The 23,811-nt window shown below is 53.1% G+C and overlaps 1 protein-coding gene across 1 annotated transcript in view; it reads left to right on the top strand.

Annotated features, from left to right (window-relative positions):
• Nucleotides 1-1,439: 1,439 nt before the first annotated feature.
• Nucleotides 1,440-23,811, top strand: part of SYT2 (synaptotagmin 2) — a 217,877-nt gene continuing 195,505 nt past the window's right edge. Inside the window, exon 1 of the mRNA XM_032791886.2 lies at nt 1,440-1,486. The gene's annotated coding sequence lies outside the window, so the exon portion shown is untranslated. The remainder of the gene's footprint in view (nt 1,487-23,811) is intronic.

Genomic DNA, 23,811 nt, shown 5'->3' with positions numbered 1-23,811 from the left:
AAACAAGTTACACTCAGACTCTATGTCACTGATTTCCTCTCCACTAGTAGCTGACCTGCAAGGTTTAAGTAGATGCTATTGCTGCACAGAGGGGCAGCAATATTATAGTACTGTAACCTGTGCTAACAGAGTGTCTCTGTCTCCCTCTAATGGCTACAAACCCTGGGAGAAGGTCAAATCCATGTATAGTGGTTTATGGGGCAGCTACAGGCTTTGAGTTATGGGAGCTGGGTTTAGTAGCTCCAGCAGGAGTGACACAGCTGTCCTAGGTTCAGTCCCACAGCTGACAACTCATCCAAGGGTATATTACATTCCTGTATAAATTGAGGTCTTTAACCGTCACATGAACAATCACTAGACAGGGCAGAGGGCATCTGGCTCTAGTTTGCTAATACAGAGTAATAGAGTTTTGTCCTTCCCTATCCCCTCTCCCTCTGAGGATCTCAAAGCCCATTCCAGCCATTCCTGAAGTAAGCCTCACCCTGCCGTCCCTCCACCCCAGCCCATCAGGGAGACGGGCCAGGTGTTCTTATTGTCCCCATGTCACAGAGTGAGTAGCTGATACACAGAGGAGCAACTTGGCCAACTTCCTGCGTCAGGCCAGTGGCACAGCCAGGGAAAGAACCGAGGAGTGCTCCCCCCCACCCCCCGCAGCCCCACTGCCAGGCAGTGCTCCCTTGCCTCCAGCGTCCCACCTCCTCTCCCCAGCTCTGCATTGCAACTCAGCCGGGGTCCGGGCAAAGGGAAACCAAAGCAGCAAACTCGCTAGACCCAAAGACTGGCCTTCGACAGGGAGGGGGTTGTGACTCCGGAGGGGAGCCAGATCCCTGCAAGGGGGCCTCGAGCCGGGTAGCGTGTCAGCTCTCCAGCCTTGACTCTGTGGGGCTGGGGGTCACCTAGCTCGGAGCCCGGGACTGCGCAGGGCCGGGAGCCAGGCTAGCGAGCCTCAGGGCTTGACCTTGGAGCGAGCCCTGGCTCCGCCTGAAGTTGCCTTCCCTCCTCGCCGCTCCTGCCAGCGCAATGAACTGCTGCGCAAACCCCCTTTCTTTCCTCCCGATCCGCTCTCTGCTCTGCCCTCCCCCGGCGCTGCAGCTGCCTGGCCGCTGTGCGCAGCCTCCCCCCGCTGAAAAGCTCAGCAAACTCCAGCTGGGGCGGGGGACACTTGGGCAGGAGTTGAGATGGAGGGGAGGGGCTGGCTGATCCGCCGCACAGTGGTGGGGAGGAGCTGGGGGGGGGGGGGCAGCCCTCCTCTCCGACCCTTCTCAATTAATGCAGATGCTTTAGCCTACTGAGCAGCACCTCAGCCAATGAGGTGGGAGCGCTGCGCTTCTACGCCGCACGGGAGCCCCGGAAGGCTGGTGGGTAGCGCGGCTCACTGCAGCATTTAGGGCTTGAGCTGCCGGAGCCCAGGCTCAGTGCGCCCTGGTCCTGGTCCCGGTCCTGGTCCTGCGCGCGCGGTGGGGACCGGCTCCGCTCCAGCAGGCGGGTGAGTTCCGTGGCTTTGCTGCAGCGCCGCTCCCTGCCCCGGGCTTTGCGCCTCTGGAGCAGCTGGGTGGGCTGGGGGCGCAGGGAAAGAGCTCGCTGAAGTTTGTTTGCTCTCTGGGCAGGGGGACGGCGCCGGGTGTTGCTAATGGGCCCGCGGGCTGACTCTGCGGGGAGCCTGGTTTGTACAGGGGGGTGCTGCACAGTGCATGGTTTGAGCCTGGGCACTGGCAGGGCAGAGCCCCCGCGCCGCTGCATCAGTTAGGAAAGTATAAACATTGCTTTCGTCCCAGCCCCGCTTTCATTCCCTATGAAGCCCTGGTGCTGGAAAGCATAGTGCGCGGTGGGCTTGGCGGAGGGACTCTCGCCTCTGGGTGCTGCTGCGGAGCAGGAGAGACATGAGGGTAATGTCAAGGCTCCAGCCAGGACGGGGCTCCATCCCCGGGTTGGCCCTGGCAGGAGAGCCTCCGGAGCGCTGGTTAGGGTAAAGAAAAACATATGCAGAGGTGATGCTGCAGGGCTGGTATCTATTCTTTCAAGGCTACAATTCAGGGGCTTCCCTCAGGCAAGACAGGGGGCTAGGGCTCCCAGGGGATGCTGATGAGCCAAGGAGGGAAGTGAGATGAGAACATTTCCCACCTGGTCTCTGGCCTGTCTGTGGGTCGTGCGAACACCCCAGGCTGGGCTTGAAGCCCCAGAGAGGATCTGGAGCACCCGTGCTCATGCTAGTCTGCTGTACAGTGCCCATGATCCCTATAGCGCATGTGGCGGGGGTGGGGGCGACTACACAGTGGGCACGTGCCGCCTGCAGGGTCTCTGTAGAGCACTGTTTGACTGGCACTAAAACAAACTTTCTGGCTGCCTGCTTGTGGAGTGTGGAAGGGGTGGATTCAAGCGTGTCCTTTCACGGGTAAGATGGGCCAGCTCTGAACATCCCAGAGCTTTGATCCCAGTCATCCTAAAATGGGCCACATCCAGACACTGGATCTAAGCAGCCCCTTCCCTGGGACCCTCTGTGTACCCCCGGTTGGTGCGTGTGGCCAGCCCTGTTCTCCTAGGGACCCTTAGGCCAATGGTACCATCTGCTGTGTTGCTGCGCAAGGACGCCCCATTCCCTGTCGGGAGTGCATCAGTTATAGGATGAACCCACTGCGCCAAAGTGAAGCATGTCAGTACTGGGCGTGCTGAGCATGTCAGCGCCGGGTGAGAAAATGAGAACAAGCTGCTCTAGGCATGCATCTGGGAGCGGGGCCTGGAGCAGGCCAGAGTGGGACAGAAAAGAGAGGCTGGGGTGTGGGACAAGGGCGGGAATGAGAAAAAGGCGATGGGAGAAAGCGGGTGCAGATGGAGGGTGAGAACGTGCCAGCCCTACATGCCAGGCGCTGGAGTGGGGCTGAGGCTAAGGACTTGCGGAGGGGTCGCTCCATTACAGTGAGCTCCATTGCTGAGGGGCAGCATTTCTCTCTGTGATTTACAGCAGGAAGAATGCGAAAGCCTAGCAGGCCTAAGTGGGCCCTGGGGGGGATCTGGGAGAAGCTGGTGTCAGTGCAGGGACTCTGATGGCTTCGCGCCAGCGTCACTGGGGGCAGGGTCCATCTCTCCCGTCCCAGGGGATGCAGCAGATTGACAGTCTCTGCTTGGCGCTGGCCATTAACCCCCCCGCCCCCATCATTCTCCCCCCCTGCCGGCAGTGCCTAGAAAGAATTGCTGGCAGAGGCGTCTCTGTCTCCTTGCCGGCTGCTGAGGAGGTCAGTCTCCGAGCGCTCGCTCTATTACAGCGCTGGAGCACTTACAAGATGAGGCGGGAGATACAGACTCCTTACTCTTGAGTCATTAGCGCTGTCTGTCCGCGATAAGGCTGAGTCTCCTCCTAGTGCAGGCGGGACAGGCTTGCAGAGATGGGTTGGGACTGCAGCCTGACGGCCCAGCCTAGCACCGCCAGAGAATCTGCTTAGGCCAGCGGGGCAGTCGGGGTTCTCCCCAAAGGCAGGTATTGGGCAGAGCTGATGCACTAACATTATCATCTGTTACAGCAGGATGGTCTAGCTAGGACTCCTGGGCTTTATTCCCAGCCCAAGGGGGGAGAGAGTGTAGTCTAGTGGTAAGAGTAGGGGGCTGGCAGCCAGGACTCCTGGGCACAGGGAATTAGATCAGTTCATGGAGGATAGGTCCAGCAATGGCTACTAGCCAGGGTGGGCAGGGATACAACCCATGTTCTGTGTGTCCCTGAACCTCAGACTGCCAGATGCTGGGAGTGGACAACCGGGATGGATCACTCCACTATTGCCCTGTTCTGTTCATTCCCTCAGAAGCACCTGGCATTGGGCACTATCAGAAGACAGGATACTGGGCTAGATGGACCCTTTTTCTGACCCAGGGTGGCCGTTCTGATGTGGTGCTCTTGTTAAAGCAGGAGGGGTAAGGGCCAGGGTTTGGTCTCCTGTGATGTTTATGCTGAAAGGTCTTTCCCCTGGTTGGCAGGCTCTCAATTCTGGAGTGGGCATAGTTGTCCTCTCTCCCCAGAGGGCTGTGCCAGCTGCTCTTCACTTTGCATCTTTTCTTTTGCTAAGTTCAGTGGGTGTCAACGCTGCTAGTGAGGGGTGTATAGGGTGGGGCATGAGTAGGGGAGGTGTCAAGACTGCAGGGTTGTGTGTGGTTGTCCTGGTGGTGGAGGTGGAGGAATACCAGGCAGGTGTGGGGAGAGGGGAAGGAAGGGTTGCCTAGTTGGGGGTGTGAAGGGGGATCCCGGGATAGGTGTCCCAGTGGTGTGTGTGAGGCGGGGTGGGCATGCTCCAGTGGGCTCTGACACATAACCCTGCAGCAGCACCAGAAGCTGGTGGCAGTGATGGCACGGCATGAGCACAGCCAGGCTCTGACCCCTCTTGTTCTAAGAAGGGCCTGTCTGGCTGTGACGTGGCTGGTGTTGTTGGCATAGGCACACTGCTTTCTGGCAGCTTCCTTCTCTCTGGGCAGAGAGGGGGTGTTTCATGCCCCTCTGGGAGCTCGGTCCCTGGGAGTCCAGCCTGCAGCCACAGACTACCCCAGCTGGGACCTTGCTGGAGTTTTAGGGGGCGCTCTCCTCTTGCAGACAACGCAGACCCCAATGCCCCAGTGTAGCACTGGAAGGTGCTGTGCTGCAGGGAGTGGGCAGGGGACTCAGTAGGAGCTGCTCTCCTCTCTGAGTCAGTGCTGACCCCCATGCCCTAGCATGGTGCTATGGGGTGCAGTATTGCAAAAAAGGGGATGTTTTTGGTGAGACATCAAGCCTAGGCCCTCCCCACTTATGGGCTGCCACTGCTTTCCATCAGAGCAGAGGAGTTCATTCCGGTGCCCTGGCCTCCAGTGTTACATTCTGCTGAACTGAATTCCCCCTGCAGTTTCAATTGGATACGATATTCTCTGTTGCTTCCTGCCCGAGTATAGTGTCATGTTCTTGTGCACTGCTAAGCAATAGCCATGTCCCACCCAAGAGGCAGTTGCATTTCAGCCATGGAATAAGTAAGGTGTCTCTGTCCTGTACCCACCACCCAAAGGGATTGTGAAACTGAATGAAAGAATGCTGGCAAAGTGCTTTGAGGTCACCATGTGCTATAGAAGGGAGCATCATTATTACGGCTGGCATTTGACAAAGGGGGAAACTGAGACAGAGAAACAGTTAGTGCCCAAGGCCACACAGCAGAGCCCAGAATAGAACCCAAAAGGCCGGACTGCAAGTCCCCTCTAACTGCTAGACTAGGCTGCCTTCCTATGAGACATGACAGAAAAGATTCTGCTCCCAGGGCCATGATACAGAGAGTGGAATGATTGAGCCATATCTCTGTGAAACACTCCCACTTGCAGCATGGCCAGAGGCAGCTGGTAGACCTGGGCCTCAGACTGCCAGATGCTGGGACTGGAGGATGGGAGGGATCACTTGATAACTGCCCTGTTCTGTTCATTCCCTTTGAAGTATCTGGCACAGGCCACTGTAGGAAGACAGGCTACTGGGCTAGATGGACCATTGGTCTGACGCAGTATGGCCGTTCTTATGGTTCCTGTTCTCTGGCACCATGTGGCTAGGGCTCACTCTTCCTCCAGAAGCAGGGAAAGGGGTTAGGACCCAGAGGTGGTAAGTGACTTGCACAAGGTCACACAATGAGTCAGTGGCAGAGCTGGGATGACAGCTGAGTTGGGTCTGGCTGAGAGTGCCATGCTCGGTGTATTAGCCAAGGCTAGTTCCCTGCCCCCATTCCCACTCCCCTCGCACACAGGACCCCTAGGGCAGGTGGGCACGCAGCACGGATGCCTGGCATCTCACAGTCCCAAATGCCTTGGGAACTTTCCCTTCCCTTGGAGGAAGTGAAGGGACGGAGCAGGAAGGGGAGGAGGTTTGCATACTGCTGTATGTGCTCCCATGCTCTGACTGGCCGCAACAGCCATGTGGGGAACCCTGGCTGCTCCTGTGTTTAGCCATGTTAGTTTGGTCCAGAGCAGCTGCCTGCCATAGGTCCTGGGAGGTGGTTTAGAGCTCAGGATAGATCTGGACTAGGGGATCAAAACCAAAATCCAGGGTCCCACCTCCCCAAATTCCATGAGAGGAAGGGGGGTTCTGCATCCCAACCTTGCAGGTTGGGCCCATCTCTGTCTGTGCTAGGATCATCCCACCCGGCTACAAAGACTCCTCACCGAGAGAGAAGGGTTAGGGGGAGCTGGAGGGCAGCAGGAAGAGTTTATCTACAGGCGGGCAGCCTGCACTCCTCTCCCCACTGCCCCAAACATCTCATCTAGCAGCAGCCACGTTTCTGTGGGCAGATTCCTTGGTGCATGGTGGTCAAACAGCCCGCAATCAGGGGGCACAACTTGGCACCACCCATGATGAGTGGGCACAACACATCCTGTTTCTTTATTGCCAATCAGACAGCTATGTTCATTCCTCGGGGCATGGGAGTTTGAGTGGGGGGAACTGCTTTGGAAAGCTCTGCAGAACCTTCCATTCTTTCTGCACCTCTCTGTGAGGAAGTGGGAATGTTCTTGCTGTGTTCTGTGAATGCTGAGTGGGGAGTATTGACCTGGGAAGGTTGCAGGGGAGTTGTGCTGGGACGGCCTGCATTGGGGAAGGGAGGATACCTGAGCATGTAACATGAGAACCCAGGAGGGAATTTGGAGGCCAGGTGACACCTCTGCCCGGGAAACTGAACAAAGGCTGGGGGAGGAGCTGGGGGAAGGCTAAGTGAGAGGCTGGGGGGAGTTTTCAGTTTGAAGCTGGTTGGAAAATGGAGAGGTGCGCCCAAATGGGGCTGTGGCCTCCCTAGGGGCCCCAGATGGACCTAACTAAAGGGGGTCCTGTTGTCTGTACTGGCAAGCTCTATTTTAGACTGTTCCTGTCATCTAAAATAAAACTCTGTTTTACTGGCTGGCTAAGAGTCACGTCTGACTGCGAAGTGGGGGCCCAGGACCCTCTGGCTTCCCCAGGACCCCACCTGGGTGGACTCGCTGTGGGAAGTGCACGGAGGGGCAGAGGATGCTGAATGCTCCAAGGAGAGACCCTGGAGGTGAAGCCGTGTGAGCTTCTTGCCCTGCAGACAGTCTGCTCCAAGGGAGAGGAGGCTCCCCAAAGCCCTGACTGGCTTTGTGAGGGGCAGTTCCAGAGCATCACGGGGGACTCCGTGACAACCTCCACTCCCACCGCCCCCCAGCTTGTGCTGCTTGGTGTTAACCAGTTCAGAGCCACTCTCTGCAGCGGTGGAGTGCTGTAGTTACTGCACGGTGCCTGTCATTTAATAAGCTAAGGATTTAATTTGTTAATTCTTTATGCTGAGATGATGCTGCAGATTTTTTTTTTTTCCATCCTGGCACCAGAAACTGAACAGAAGAGCAGCAACTGGCAGGAAGGGTCACCGACAGTCTGCTGCATCATTTCTCTGTAGTACGTGTCCTTTAAAGGAGACTCTCTGTAACTGCTGGCTGCCCTAATGCGATAGCAGTAGTAGTTAATACTCTGTGTTTGCTGTACCTTGCACCTGTCACCTGAGGATCTCAAAGCCCTTTGCAAAAATGTCATTATCCCTGTTTTACAGATTGGGGAAACTGAGGCATAGAGTGCAGACGTGACACTCCCAAAGTCTTAACAGTGATTTTGTTGTGGAGTCAGACTTCCTAGGTCTTACTGTCTTTCAAACAATATTACTGCTACTCCACCAGAACAAAACACTCCTCCAGGCCTTCTTGTTCATTGATTTTAAAGTGCTTTGCTAAGAGAAGTCAGTGTTTATTCCCCACTTTACAGATGGGGAATCTGAGGTGGCTTCCGTGAAGTCTCAGGGAGAGTCAGGATTAGAACCCTGGTCTCTTGTCCGGCAGACATACATTTGATCCACTGGACCACACTGACCTTCCCTGGTGTAACTAGAGAGAAGGTGTCACAAATGTGGTTTCTCAGTGACGGGTTTGCTTTTTGTGAACACCAGCCCCCAACATACAAGCAGCAACCTAGCATTGTTGTTGTGAGGTGTATTACAGTAGCATCGTGACTCCTTTGCGGAAGGGGCTGTACGCACAATTGAGCCAAAGGAAAAAGACAAAAAGACTCTTGCTGGGTGGGCTAATTAGCGCTGGTTGGGGTAGCCAATGGGATGCCAACACATTTCCTGAGCTTGGAAGTGGACTGAGACCCAAATGGTGCCTTGCGCACTGGGGTCATATGGCAGCCATCGGCTTTGGGTCACTGCTGCCTGAGGCTCCGTTTAAGGGCCTGGGAGGCACCATTCCCATTCTCAGCCCCTTGGGCCATCAAGTGTCCCCGTCTTTATGTTTTAAAAGAGAGTGACAGCTGGAATGTTGTGCCTATGGAAATGGGGACCTGGCAGCACTGTCTGTTAGCATGGCCAGATGCTATCTCAGCAGCACTCACCTACCTTCTTGTGCAAGGGCCTGGGAAATCTGCCTCCTGCTCCTTCTCCCCTCTTCCTTCTTCCCCACAGTGTCGTACCCCACTGAGCCTCAGTCAGTTTGGGCAAAGGACTCCTCTCTGGAGACGTGCTACCATGAGAGAAGGAGAGCCCTAGTGGGAGACAGGGTCTGTCCAGGTTCTGCAGCCTCACTGGAGACTCCCCTTTGTATCCATTACAGCCCAGTCTGGCTCTTCTCCATTGCAAGGAGCTCTCCAGGCTGATCCTGGGAGGCCTGAGGGCCAGCGAGCTTGCTCCCCTGCAGGTGGGCGAGTAGCTGTCCCATGACACTCCCACAGGCAGCCCCGAAAGTGGTAGTGCCTCTTGCAGGGAAGAGCCCTCGTCTCTGGAGATAAGTGAGAAGGGAAGGTCACTCGGGGCGTGTCTGTTCTCCAAGGGAACAGCAGTGCCAGCAGCAGAAGCCCTCCGCCATCCAGAAATAGACACAGCCCTGCTGCTTGCTGAGCCCACACCTGTGCCATTATTCTGGGGACCCTACCACCGATGACGTTGAGCAGTAGGCCTGACCTAAACCACACAGACTGGAAACGCTCACTGACTTCCAACGGGTGGGATTGGGTCCTCATGTCCTTGGCTCCTGTTACTGGATCACGACGATTGCGATTTTGGTGTTTTCCTAGCAAGCTCCAGCTCCTGGAGTCAGATGGTTCTGGGAGGGTCACCGTTCAGTTCCTAGCCCTCCTGGTTGTAAAGAAAAGCTGGAAAACATGGTCCTGAAAGGCTGTGGCACCAGTAGGCAAATAAACAGAATTCAGTATGTGTTACTTTTGAGATCTCATGATTTTTTTTTTAAGGCAATAACTATGATTTTTGGAGGCTCGATTCAGGAGTTTTGAATGCTAGGGACCGATAGGGCTGTGCGTGGGAGCTCACATCTTGGCCAATTGGCTCGTGCAGCTGCCTTTGCAAGCTGGGACCAGTAGAGCCATCTCAACTGGGAGAGAAGTTGAATTCTCTGCCCTTGGTTATGAGGGTCACTTCGCAGAGGCCATGGCCCCATGTGCTCTTGGCTCAGATAGTCCAGGCCTCAGGTCCATGCCCCATCCAAGAGGAGGCTGCACTTCCCAAAATGCTGTTTGATTATTACCCCTAATAACAGCATTATCACTTGAATTGAGATGTTTCAGATGTTGTGGCTAATTTTGCTTGTTATGCTTCCCTTCATTTATAATGGGATTTTGATAACGTCACGCATCCTAAACTATTGGATACAATCAGCATAATTCCCCATTTATTAATTAAACCTTCAAGGCTAATTCAGACAGCATGTGGTTAGAATTGGAGCCGTCTTCTCATCACATCCATCGAAGCGCTGGTTCCCCTCCGCACTCGAGAGCCAGGCAAACAGCCCCGCTCTTTGACAAGAACGTTTTCCCCACAATGCTGCAGGGCTTGGGATTTAAATCCCTTTGGACCTCGGAGCAGCCACACGCATCATGGGCTTGTGCTTGTCCTTTTGAGGGCTGAAAGCTGGTGGAGAATTCTCCTGGTAGAAGGGAATTCTCTACTGGCAGAAGTGGTTCTGCTGCTCCCTGGGAAACCCACCGTGCAAGCAGGAGGGAAAGGGTGAGGCACGGGCATGGTGGAGCACCAGAAGCAGAAATTAGGGTAGCCTCACTGCCTCTCTAACTTCTCCCTAGGCCGGGTGGCCAAGGACCAGGGAAGCACAACCGGGTCCCTACCAGCATCACTGTCCACTGAGTCAGAGTGTAGCTGATGTGACTTAAATAGTAATAAATGTTATTTGTATTACCGTCCTGGCCAGGAGCCCCAGCCACGGATCAGGACCTCCTTGTACTGTACAGACAGAACAGACAGATGGTCTCTGGCCCAAGGAACTGACACTCTGAGCATAAGACCTGAGACAGCTTGTGCCCACAGCCAGACGGGGGAATACAGGCGTGAGCATGGCGGGCTGTGGTCTTGGCACACCAGCGGCCTCCTCGTGGACGAGTTTTGTGTAGGCATCATGGCAAAGGACATATTTGAGGAGGAGAAGGTGGCTTTGTGGACATTTACGGGGAGCTCCCCCCTATCATGAAGGGAAGCCGGGGAGACCACATAAAGGTGCTCATTGGAAAACATAACGAGTGGGCAAGGAGGCTGGCAGTGGGGGCCGACTGGAGGTGAGCATCGAGAGCTCAGTAGCAAATGAGAGAGCAGCAGTAGAGTGGGGGCTGCCTGGGAAGGGCCTCGACAAGTAGCTTAGGTTTGATGGAGGACGGTGCTGGCGAAAGGAAGGGACACCTGTGTCCACTTACTCCTTCTGACCTCCTCCTCCTTGTCACTGCAAGCACGGCTGTGCCCTCCCTTCAACCCGCCTGCCAGCAGATACCTGCTGTCATGGAGTATGGGGGAGTCAGGACCCTGCACCCCTCTTCCTGGGACTCACATTGACTCTCACCCAGCGAGTAAAACAGAAGGTTTATTGGACAATAGGAATGCAGTCTACAGCAGAGCTTGTAGACACCACCAGGATCCCTCAATCAAGTCCTTCTGGGGGTTCAGGGAGCTTAGATCCCAGTTTGGGATTCCCTGCATTCACCCACCCAGCCCAAAACCGAAACTGAAGAACCCTCTCCAGCAGGTCCCCTTCCTTTGTCCAGCTTCCCAGGCAAAGGTGTTGACTCCCCTTCCCCTCTGCCTGGCTCAGGTTACAGGCTCAGGTACTGTCCATCACCTAAAGTCATCCCTTGCATTCCCATCCCACTGCATCGCATCTGCTCCACATGCCTGGGGCTTTGCGGGGTAGATGCCTTTGTTCCCAGTTCTGCTCTCCTTGCTCACTCCAGTGGCCCCGCAGAAGCTGGGAGAATGAGTCCCTTAGTCAGGCCTGCTGCATGTGGACCTGTGTGAATTGCTCGGCATGGGAATTGACTCCAGCCTCGTCTTCTGTTCACACAGGAAACCTCCATTGAGATATTAGGAAACACTATTTCACTAGGAGGGTGGTGAAGCACTGGAATGGGTTACCTAGGGAGGTGGTGGAATCTCCATCCTTAGATGTTTTTAAGGTCAGGCTTGACAAAGCCCTGGCTGGGATGATTTAGTTGGTGTTGGTCCTGCTTTGAGCAGTGGGTTGGACTAGATGACCTCCTGAGGTCCCTTCCAACCCTAATATTCTGTGATTCTATGTGCAGCTGCTTTGTGGCTGGCTTTGGCTGCAATGAACTGAGCAGCAAGGGCCAGGCCAGACTGAATGTGAGCTGCTCAGATAACCGCTTGATAGATGGAGCCCTCATGCTGCTTGCAGAGATGCTTAAAAAGCTCCCTTTCGATCTTGTCCTCTGAATGGAGCGTAGGGATTGCATACACTGCAGAGGAAAGTCCTTGGAGCACTCACTTGTGGAGGGTCTGAAAGAGGTGGTGGGGTGTGGGAGGGGGGGTGAGGGTGAGGGGGGATGGGGTTTGAACTGTTAGAGCTGGGTGCGTGCAGCACGACACACACATCAGCGAGAGAGAAATCAGGTGGTAAGGAGAACTGGCTGGATTGTTTCTTTACAAGTTTGGTGCTTTTTTTTCCCATTTGCAAATTGTTCCTAGAGTAACACTGTGTGACAGGCTGGGCTGTCAGCTGTGGGGATGGAACCTGCAACTCACGGTTCTGAAAGCACCAGCCTCTAACACCTGAGCCAAAATGCCAGTTTTGCTAGCTAAAGCTGCAGTCAGCTCTCTCTGTGGCCCAGACACCACGGGGAAACAGCATGCAACACTCGGTGTGGGTGATACATGCTGTGGATTTCTGGGGGGAATGCATCCTGTGCAGAGAAGTCACTTAAGTCCCAGTAAAGCCGCCGAGGATCTGGTTTTCCAAAGAGCTCAGCTCCCATGTAGCAGGGCCGGCTCAAGGCACCAGCGCTCCAAGGATGTGCTTGGGGTGGCCCTTTCCAAGAGGAGGCACTCTGGCTCCCTTTCTCTTTTTTGCTTGGGGTGGGAAAAAGCTGGGAGCTAGCCCTGGCCAGAGCCCTGCCACTGGAGAGCCAGAGCATCCTGCTCTGGAGCTGAGCCCGGGCAGGAGAGGGGCTCCCGGAGTGTGTGAGGAGCTGGGGAGGGAGGGAAGCAGGGTCCGGGATGCAGGGAGGGAGACACGGTCCTGCTGCCACCACTACTGCTGCCACAACTGCTGCTCAGAGTCTCACCTGAGTGGCACAGCATTTCCCCGCCAGAGTGGATTGTGCAGGGCGCTGCCGGGCTGGGCAGGGGGCACGGATCCCGGCTCGCGTGCTGATGGGGCGAGTGGCTGGGCAGTCCAAGCTGCCAGGGAGCTGCCCCCTCCTGCCCTCGGACCCAGCCCGCTGCGCACCTCCCCCACCTCTGCCCCGCGCTGCTTGCCCTGGGCCCCCATAGTGCCAGGGGCGGGGAGATGCAGAGCCTGGCTCCAAGTGGGGCAGCAGTGTCTGTCCTCTCAGCTCTGCCTGCACGGGCTGGGGAAGCACCTGTCAGCGCCTGCCCCTCTCAGCCCTTGCACCCCGCATCCTACTCACAGCCTCTTCATTTGTACCTCCCCCCATCGCTCCTTGCCGCACCCCTTCCCCTTGTACTCTCCCTTCACCCGCACCTCTCCGCTTGGACCCTCCCTCAGCCCTCTCCTCCCACACCTCCCCCTTCTCCTGCACCTCTTCTCCCACAACCCTCCTGATACCCCCTCTCCTCCTCCACGAGTACATCACACCCTGCTTCTCTGCCACTCATAGACTCATAGACTTTAAGGTCAGAAGGGACCAATATGATCATCTAGTCTGACCTCCTGCACAAAGCAGGCCGCAGAACCCTACCCATCCCCTTCTATAACAAACTCCTAACCTATGTCTGAGTTATTGAAGTCTTCAAATTGTGGTTTGAAGACCTCAAGCTGCAGAGAATCCACCAGCAAGTGACCCATGCCCCATGCTGCAGAGGAAGGCGAAAAACCTCCAGGGCCCCTGCCAATCCGCCCTGGAGGAAAATTCCTTCCCGACCCCAAATATGGCGATCAGCTAAACCCTGAGCATGTGGGCAAGACTCACCAGCCAGCACTCAGGAAAGAATTCTCTGCAGTAACTCAGATCCCATCCCCATCTAACATCCCATCACAGACCATTGGGCATACTTACTGCTGATAATCAAAGATCAATTGCCAAAATTAAGACTATCCATCATACCATCCCTTCCATAAACTTTATCAAGCTTAGTCTTAAAGCCAGATATGTCTTTTGCCCCCACTACTCCCCTGGAGGCTGTTCCAGACTTCACTATCCCTCTAATGGGTTAGAAAACCTTCGTCTAATTTTCAAGTCTAAACTTCCTAATGTCCAGTTGTAATACCCATTTGTTCTTGTGTCTACATTGGTACTAAGCTTAAATAATTCTTCTCTCCTCCCTAATGTTTAATCCCTCTGATATATTTATAAAGAGCAAGCATATCCCCCCGCAGCCTTCTTTTGGTTAGGCTAAACAAGCCAAGCTCTTGAGTCTCCTTTCTAAGGCAGGTTTTCCATTCCTCGGATCATCCTAGTAGCCCGTCTCTGAACCTGTTCCAGTTTGAATTCATCCTTCTTAAACATGGGAGACCAGAAACTGCACACAGTATTCCAGATGAGGTCTCACCAGTGCCTTATATAACGGTACTAACACCTCCTTATCTTTGCTGGAAGTACTCGCCTGATGCATCCTAAAACATTTGCTTTTTTAACGGCCATATCGCATTTGGCGGCTCATAGTCATCCTGTGATCAACCATACTCCAAGGTCCTTCTCCTCCTCTGTTGCTTCCAATGATGCGTCCCCCATGCCATATCTAAAATTCTTATATTAATCCCTAAATGCATGACCTTGCAACTTTTCACTATTAAATTCATCCTATTACTATTACTCCAGTTTTACAAGGCTCATCCAGATCTTCTGCTATGATATCCGGTCCTCTCTGTGTTAGCAAGACTCCCGCTTTGTGTCATCTGCGAAACTTATAGCACTGGTTCCCGCTTTTGTGCCAAGGTCAGTATATAAAAAGGTTAAATAAGATTGGTCCCAAAACTGATCCCTGAGGAACCTCACCCACTAGTAACCTCCTTCCAGCCTGACAGTCACACCTTCAGTACGACCGTTTGTCAGTCTCCCTTTAAACCAGTTCCTTATCACCTTTACAATTTTCATATTGATCCCCATCTTTCCAATTTAACTAATAATTCCCATGTGGAACCGTGTCAAATGCCTTACTGAAATCGAGTAAATTAGATCTACTGCATTTCCTTTGTCTAAATAATCTGTCACCTTCTCAAAGAAGAGATAGGTTGGTTTGGCACGATCTACTTTGTAAAAGCCCATGTTGTAATTTGTCCCAATACCATGAACCTCAATGTCCTTAACTTTACTTTCTCCTTCAACAAATTTTTCCACAAGGACCGTTACATACGTACAGATGTCAAACTAACAGCTATAAGTTACTCGGAATCACTTCTTTTTCCACTTTCTTGAGAGAGGAACTATGTTAGCAATTCTCACAGTCGTACGGTACAAACCCCTGAGTTTACTGATTCAGTTAAAAAATTTTGTCTAATGGCTTGCAATTTCATCTGCCAGTTCCTTTAATATTCTGGATGAAGATTATCTGGCCCCCGATTTTGTCCATTAAGCTTTTCAAGTTTGACTTCTACTAGATGTGGTAATATCTACCTCCATCATCCTCATATCCCATTTTGTCATGCCTTTCCATTATCACCTAGAGTCGGAATTAGAAGTTTTAGACTTGAAACTAAGACTAGGTTTCTAACCATTTAGAGGGTGAAGTTCTGAACAGCCCTTCCAAGAGGAGTAGTGGGGGCAAAAGACATATCTGCTTTAAGATAAGTTGATTAAGTTAATGGAGGAGATATATTGATTGGATAGCTTAATTTGGCAATCTGATCTTGGTTATCAGCAGTAAGTATGCCCAGTGTCTGTGATGGGATGTTAGATTGGGATGGATCTGAGTTACTAGCAGAGAATTCTTTCCTGGGCTAATCCCACCCATCTTCCACTCCTTGTAGGCTTTCTGCTTTTTCTTCATCACCTCTGTGAGATGCTTGCTCATCCAGCTTGGTATACAACTCCTGCCTATGGTTTTTTCCCCCTTTCTTGGGATACAGGCTTCTGATAGTTTCTGCAGCTTCAACTTAAAGTAATTCCAGGCCTCCTCCGCATTTGGATCCACAAGTTCTTCAGTCCAATCCACTTCCCTAACTAATTTCCTTAATTCTTTAAAGTTAGCCCTTTTGAAGTCAAAAACCCTAGTCCCGGATCTATTTTTGTTTATCCTTCCATGTAGTTTGAACTGAATTAGCTCATGATCACTCGAACCAAGGTTGTCTCCTACAACCATTTCTTCTGAGGTCCTCACTACTCACCAGAACCAAATCTAAAATGGCATCCCCTCTTGTTGGTTCTTCAGCTACTTGGTGAAGAAATCCATCAGCTATCGCATCCAGGAAAATCTGAGCCCTATTATTCTTACTAGCACTTGTCGTCCAGTCTATATCTGGGAAGTCAAAGTCTCCCATGATCACACAATTCCCATTAGTGTTTACTTCATTACTCCACTGTGGAGCCCTCAAGCACCCCCACACCCGCTCCTCTGCCTGAACCCTCTTTACTAGATCCCCATCCCTTTCCAGGTTTGAGGGTTAGTCCCTATGCCTTCCATATGCATTTGGAGCACTGAAGAGGGGGTTGCGGGGGACGGGGGGCGAGATTTATACTGAAGTGAAATAAAAATAGGAGAAACGGTTTGATCCCACTGCAAGGTAAATGGGGATTGCTGTGGTGAACGAGGAGGTCATGTTTTTTTGTGGGGGGAAGTCCAGAGCTGGGGTGGCAGGGGGTGTGAGTGGGGGAGGGCACTGGTGGCTGGGGGAGAGCCCAGGACTGAGGTGGGGACAGCCAAAAATTTTTTTGCTTGGGGCGGCAAAAAAACCTAGAGCCGGCCCTGCCACGTAGGCAGCTAAATAAGCAGCCAGATTTTCAAGAGTTCAGCATGTTGGGCACTGAGCACTTCTGCAAATCGGCCCCCTCCTTCAGTGCCTAAATGGGAGGTGGGCTCTGATGAAATTCTCCCCCAGTTGTGGGTGCTGAGCCCCTGAAAATCTGGCTCTCCACTCTTCTTGACAATCCGACCTCCCCATGGGCTGGCTCTCGGTACTGGGGTGACTTTCCTTCCCCCCCACTGCATCCCACTTTGCAGCTGGAAATTGACACCCCCTGGTGCCAGTTGTGTTAACAGATGGGGACAAGGCTCCACCTCTTCTGCTCATCTGGTTTGGGATGGGGGAGTACTCCAAGGCCCAGGTAGCTCAGGCAGGGGTGCACAGAGTCCCCTAGGCAGGTGTCCAAGCCAAGTCACAGCCTAGCCCTTACGCTCCATGGGGCGCGAGTCAAGGCTGCGTGTCCGAGTGCTGTGTAGGGGGACTGGATGTGTGGCCTGGGGATGGGGGAGTGCTGGGACTGGAGAGGGTCAGCGGAGGCGTGGGGGGCGCGATGCGATTCTGTTGGAGGTTGCAGAGGATGCTAGCAGCTGCATTGAGTCACTGGGAGCTCCCGGTGCACTCTTCGCTGTAAGTGAGCGAAGCCTTTTGTGTGAGCTGGAATCGGACATCGGCATCCCTTGTGATCTGTTTGTATCATTTCTGGCTTCTCTGAAATTGTCCCCTGTCATCAATGATTGTGGGCCCTGGAAAAAGGGGAAACAAATATTAACTTAGACCCATGAAGATGGAAGAGGAGGAGTTGTTCTCATTGTGGTTCCGATGCTGGGCTGATGTTTTACATTAACCCTTTTCTCCTTCTGCCCGTTACACCCTGTTCTCCCTCTTGCCCTGAATTTCCTGTTGGCTTTGGGACAATGCTATTGCACGGGATCATTTTTTTGGGGGGGTGACCAGATGTCCTGATTTTATGGGGACCATCCTGATTTTTGGGTCTTTTCCTTTATAGGTTCCTATTACCCCCCAACCTCGTCCTGATTTTTCACACTTGCTGTCTGGTCACCCTATTTTTTGTCCAGGCTCCTCATGTCAGGGAACAAAGCGGAGGGTATGCGGAGCAAGGAAACTGCAGGGACTGTTTGCTAGTGAGCAAAAGCCTGCAGGTTGCCTGGGGGCTGACAGCTCTGCCTACTGGCTGCTGCTCTCCTCTCCGACACCCCTCCGCTCACTGCTGCAGCAGGAAGAGACTGCACCAGAATGAAGGTGCCTCCATTCCCTGCACAACCCCGCGTAAATTCAGGATCAGTCTCTGCCCCGGCTTGACTGGTTTTCTGCTGCAAAACCAGCTCCCAAAAAGCGGAAGGTTGGAGCAAAGAGGGAATATCCCCAGCACTTGCACTGGGTGAATGCAAACACAGGAGGAGAGAGGTCTGCAAAGGAAACTGGAGCAGTGCCGGCATGCAGGCCCACCTCCGGGGCAGTGTTAATGAGGGTCACTACGAACTGGCAGGCAGCAGAAGGCGCCCAGCCGGGCCTGCTGGGGCTGTTCTCGAGCCAATCTCAGATGCTCACTTCAAGGTCAAGCCTGTATTCCAGGCAGACATCTGAGGGGCCGAGTGTTAATCAGCCGGCGGGCAGCATCATGCACTCAGTCAGCTCCATGGGGCTACATACGGAATGGGGCAGGGGGCTGGGCTCAGCTTCAAGGTGGGGGAGAGAGGGGCACCAACAATCGCAGATCCACAAATGTGGCCACACGTGGCCTGCACTCTCTTACCCCCTCCCCTTTCTCTCTCTCTCTAACATGCTTCCATGCACATCCCTAACCCAGCCCACTGTGTGGAGAGCCAGGGGCCACGGGGAGTGGGGCCCGGACAGTCACTGCAGCGAAATGCACAATAAACAAGGCCCACCTTGTTCTCGCCTCCCGCCTCTCTTCCAGCTCTCAGGATACCTGGTCTGATCCGGTTACCCGGGTGGATGGTTTTCTTACCACATGGATCAGTTGTTAAGACAGAAGAGTAAATCGGACAGAGACACAGGTGAAGAACTGATCTCCACTCTTGGCAGTTCTGACATGTGGCCCAGGGAGCTTGTGGGTGCAGTGAGTTGCAAGGCCTCATCTATCTCTTAGAAGTGCTGTTGGCCCATCCACACTGGCCATGCCTGGGGCTCTTCATGAGTCCAATCTGCTGCAATGGCCCAGCCACCTCTTATAGGGCTCAGGAAAGCATCATTGGCTATGCACCGGGTCGGTCCTACCTAGCTTGATCTGACACAGGTTGCTTTAATCCGGACTAGAAATAGTGAGAACAATTAACCAGCAGAAGAATTTACCAAGGGCGGAGTCTCCATTGCTGGACATTTTAAAATCCAGACTGGATGTTTTTCTGAAAAAAGATCTGCTCTGGTTCGCACAAGAATTATTTCAGGGAAATGCTCTGGCCTGTGTTAGGTAGGAGGGCAGACTAGATGATCAGAGCCGTCCCCTCTGGGCTTAGAACCTAGATACCAGGGAAGGACTCAGTCATAGTGGTATCCGCATCCCTTCTGAGCAGCACAACCAGCACCAGACAGGAGCAATGTGGTTTAGGAGGTAGACAAGGAGACTGGGAGTCAGCAATCATGAGTTTTATTTCAGTCTGTGGAGGGGAGTATTTCTAACAGTTAAAGCAGGGGACTGCACGGCAGGACTTCTGGTTTCTGTTCCTGACTCTGGCAGGCAGTGTGCTCTAGGCTAAGAGAAGGGCTTGGGGAGTCAGGCCTCCTGGGTTCTACTCCTCTTAAGTCCCTTTGACTCACTGTGTGACCTTGGGCAAGTCACTTCCCCTACTCCCTGCCTCAGTTTCCCCCATCTAGGGTATCCTGATCCCTCCCTAGCAGAAGTGTTGTGAGGCTTAATTCATTAAAATGCGTAGAGGTCATTAGGTGAAATGGGGCAAGGTAGGGGTGGTGGTGGTGGTAAAATAAGCTCTGGTGTTACTCAGTGCTTTGGAAAGAGCTGTGTAGCAAATAGCAGAAACAGCCTAGCTCAGGGAAGCTTTTACCTGGGATCTCAGCTCCAGTATTGTTAGATGTCATTGCTGCTGGCCAGAGACTTTTAACCCAAACTCCCCACAGTTGCATTACTGCCCGGGGGAGGGGGTGGTTCTTCCCCCCATCCTGTCCTGCCTGGAGCAGGTCTGCCAGCACTGGGGAGAAGATACATTGCACACATCTGGCCTCAGGGGGTATCTCACACCTGGACCATCTCAGGCTTTGAACCTGCAGCTTTCAGCACCCCTGCGCAGGCGTCATTTAGCTGTTGAGATCTTGAGGGTGGGCATGCCATTTTCGGTATGCGTGTAGAGCCCCCTACAGGCTCTGACGCGAGACACTATACTCTGTATGAGCGCTGATTCCTTCCATTGCGATATTTACAGCTAAACGGGATAAAGCACTAAACGTGCTGGAGATACCAGGCTGGCACTGGGGAAGGTGGGCTGAGGGACCTAAGAGGGATTTCCTAACTGTTACTACTCTCTGTCCAGAGCCGAGGAATGCGCCTCTCTCTGTAGTGTTTCACTCTTCCCCAAACCCTTTGCAGATTCCATCCCTGGAATCCCATGCCAGCGCAGGTTCAACCCTAGGCTCAAACTCGCCCTGCTAACCCAAGTTAAAAGCAGAGTTGCTGTCTCTTCGTGGCTATTTGAACCTGAGTTAAGTACAGACCTTCCCCGCGCCCCCCCCCCCACACTCCAGAGAAGACTGACCCTAAAAGTGCCCATGGGGGATGTAGCCTGCCTGTGCGTTGGAGCGTGTGCCCAGCTGAGGAGCTGAGACTAAAACTGCGTTCCTCCTACCACAGTTTGGGCCCAGTCCTGTGACCCTTACTCACGCAAGCAGCCTCTGCTCATGGACTAGGGAGTCCTCCCATGAGCACTGACTCCTGTGTTTTAAAACATAACAAGACCAGAATGCTGATACGAGCCCCATCTAGTCAACAAGGTCCCCCTCCACGTGCCCTCTTGTGCCTGTCCTCAAGAAGGCATCTGTTACCAAAGCCAGACAACTCGTTGTTGGCATGGGCTACCGTGCAACGAAGAGTGACGCTGTATTTCGCTTGAGCAAGTGCATGGGTGTGGGTGTACGTGTGACTATTGGAGGGTGTGTGAATGGATGAGTAATAAGTTTGTGTGTGTGTGAATGTGTGTGATTGTACGTGAGAGTGGGTATGGATGCCAGTGCCTGTGTGTGTATGCAAGCGTGTGTGTGTGAATGTCTCTGGAGAGTGTGATCATGCATGAGTGTGTGATTGTGTGATGTTTGTATACACATGCCTGTGTGTGTACGTGAGCATGTGTGTCTTTGAGTGAGAGGATGATTGTGCACCAGGAAGTGTGTGAGCATGTATGTGTGAGAGTCCCAGCATTCACTGAGAGGAGTGCAATTGTGCTTGTGTATGTGTGTGAGGCAAAGGGAGAGAAGGCCCAGTTTAACTTAATGCACACATGGTGCTACCCTGTCCTGCCAAAGGGAGCGGGGCCCACACAGAAATCTCAGGAACACCCTTCTGCAGAGTGCGAGCCTAGCTGGGTTCAGGGAAGGCTGGCCAGGCAGGAAAGGTGTCACCAAGCGCTAGTGTTGATGTTACCCATAAAGGCAGCAAGTGTCCCAGGGGCCTGGGAGAAGTCTGGCTGCAGCAGAACCTGCGGTTACTCTGATCTGTGTTCCTGCTGCGGTGCGGTTTGTCATGCATTCAGCAGCCAGAGAGTGTTTCTCTTGATGACTCGGAGACTTGCCACCCCGGGAAAATCAGCAGCCGCCACGTGAGCTGGCTGTTGTTAACACATGCCCAGCAAAATCACCTCTGGGGCCTGATTGTGCTCCTTCTGGGTCTGTACCAGCCTCTTGGAAGCCTTTATTCCAAGCCAGTGGAGCTTGCTCAAGCCAGGGTCTCTCAGAGCTTCTCTGCAAAGCTTCTCCCAAGGCTGCGCAGAAGCCATTGCATCCTCAAAGGCGGGGTGGCATTTGATACTGTTGCTGAGCTCGTGCAGCGTAACTGTGACTGCGAGCTTTTTGGAAATGAGGGGCGAGCATCACGAGGCGGCTCAGGGGAGCAGTGGAATGCAGAGACATTATTAATGGCTCATTCCCTTCCCGTTCTGTAGCACTGCTCCTGTGAGGATCTCAAAGCACTTGACAAACCGTGATGGTTTAACCCCCACACAGCCCCTCCACCCGCCTCCCCCAGGGCAGGTAGGTGTCATCCTGGGCAAGGAAACTGAGGCATGCAGAAGTAAAACTCAGGAGACCTGGGTTCTGTTCCCAGCTCTGCCCTTGGACCAGGCCTTGCCTCGCTCCCTGCCTCAGATTCCCCTCACACCCTTTGTCTGTCTTGCCTCTTCAGACTGAAAGCACCTCAGGGTGGGGCCTGTCTCTCACTCTGTGTTTTGTGCAGTGCCCAACACAATGGCTGATCATGGCTGAGCCATCCAGGCACTCCCATAATAGAGATCAGCTAATGGATTTATGTGAGATCAGACAGGAGGCTTGTGGCATATCCTGTCCAGAAATCATGTTTTCCTCTTCTCTGCTCTAACTCTTTGGCTGGGGTTGTCAATTATTTTTTATCAAGGTCCAAATTTCTTTGTCAAGCTATAGGCAAGGTCCAGATTCCAGAGAAACCCATAAAAACTCAGAAAATGATGTTAATAAATAAATAAAAACATCTCCAGGTCTGTTAAAAAAGCATCTAGCATCTGGATTGGGCCCACGGTCTGCCTATTGCCTACACCTGCCCTCGCTCATCCTGCATGAACCAATCAGACACCCGCTTGGTGGAAGCAGTACCAATGATGCCGTGGGAATCTGGGAAGCTGGGGTTTATGCTGGGTGTGTTAGGTCTTGCTTCTGGTCCGTGGCAGGATGCTGAAAAAACCCTCATTAAAAGTCCAAGAAAAGTCAGCATGCCCCAAGCAAAGGGAGAAATGTATTTCCCGCTAGGGGTCTCTGGCTCAGTAGCCACGGGAGCAGGTATCTAGAAATGATCTCTCCTTCCTTCCCTGGAGTTCTTGGCAGCTGGCCGAACGTTGCAACAACACTTAATGAAAATCTAAAGCAAAGAGAAGCAGGGAAGGACGGGTGAGGGAGAAGAGAAAACAGTTGCTGGTCTGATTGCTTTGGAAACATATTAAAATGCTGTTTCTCTGTGAGGGAAATGGCAATCCCTGTTCCAGTGGCTTCTGATGGCTCCTGAGGGCACCATTATACAAGAGGGAGTTTGGACCTTTTCAGTCCTTCGCCTTTCTGATAGTTTAATCATTTACCGCAGATCCAGGCTCTGTCTCATGTTCATTTGCACAGGGCTGTCCAGCTCCTCAGCTGGAGTAAAGGAACCTAGATCCATTGGCTTCAGTAGAGAAGAGGGATTTCTGTCAGCTGGGGCCCAGGCGCTGTGACGCTTTCCACATTAATGGTCCCTTCACTCCGGGGGATCTCCAAGCACATGAATGTGTTCAGCCTCACAGCACTTCCACAGAGCCTAGGAATCCTGACCCTACAAATCCACCCTTCTAATGTAATGAGTCCAGCTAGTGAGTGACACTCTCAGTCGCTGTATAAATCGCACGCATGCTTTGGGAGTTGCGGCTAGAACCCTGGTCCTTGAGCTCTCAAGCCACCTGAGTTACCAGAGAGCTCCTGGAGGTGGATGCAGAAAGCTGTTCCTTTATCTTTCTCGCAGACCTGGCCTCTAGGGGGTGACATCAGCAGCTCCCGCACCCAAAGTTCGCACGTTGCATTGTGACTGGCATGAGTAAGGATGACTGGCAAGAGGGACAGGTTGCAGGATGTGGCACCTACTGTATAACTGGGGAAGTGACTCCAGCCAAGGCACTGCTACCATGTGCAAAAGCAGCATGTGAACTTGAACTGCAGCAGGTGGGGGTTAACCACAAGCATGACCAGATGGGAATGGGGCAAAGATTTGAAGTGCCATAGTTTGGCAGAAGGGGAATCTGGCCTAAACCGTTGGCAGTCTGGCATCCTTGGGGCCCTGACTGGATCACATGATGCATTCCCTTTTCCACTGTTTCTTGTAGCCCATTCCTTGATTTTATCTCAGTGGTGGCCTGATTTTACTAAGTCATGGTGTGGTGAGGAAAAAACCTTTATGGTCTGGGTACCAATCCCCAGCAGCCATAGATGCGTCTGGCTCAGGTGCCCAGTGGCCAGGCCGATAGAAGACTGACAGCACACTCAGACTTGAAAGCCCTTCAGCACACAATCAACTTTAATGGGACCGAGGCATGTGCTTGAAGTGAACCATATACTTAAGTGTGTTCCTGAAGAGGACCTAGGGCTGGGGAAATGTAATGGGAATGGGGACATGTTGTCTTAAGGACAGGAAAGCTAAAACCTAGTGGAAAAACTCTACTCTTCCCAGCACCGAAGGAGGCTCACACACCA

This window comes from Chelonoidis abingdonii, chromosome 4 (genome assembly GCF_003597395.2).
Source record: "Chelonoidis abingdonii isolate Lonesome George chromosome 4, CheloAbing_2.0, whole genome shotgun sequence".
NCBI lineage: Eukaryota > Metazoa > Chordata > Testudines > Testudinidae > Chelonoidis > Chelonoidis abingdonii.
The sequence above is the reverse complement of the archived record's forward strand: the minus strand, read 5'-3'. Positions and strand labels throughout refer to the sequence as shown.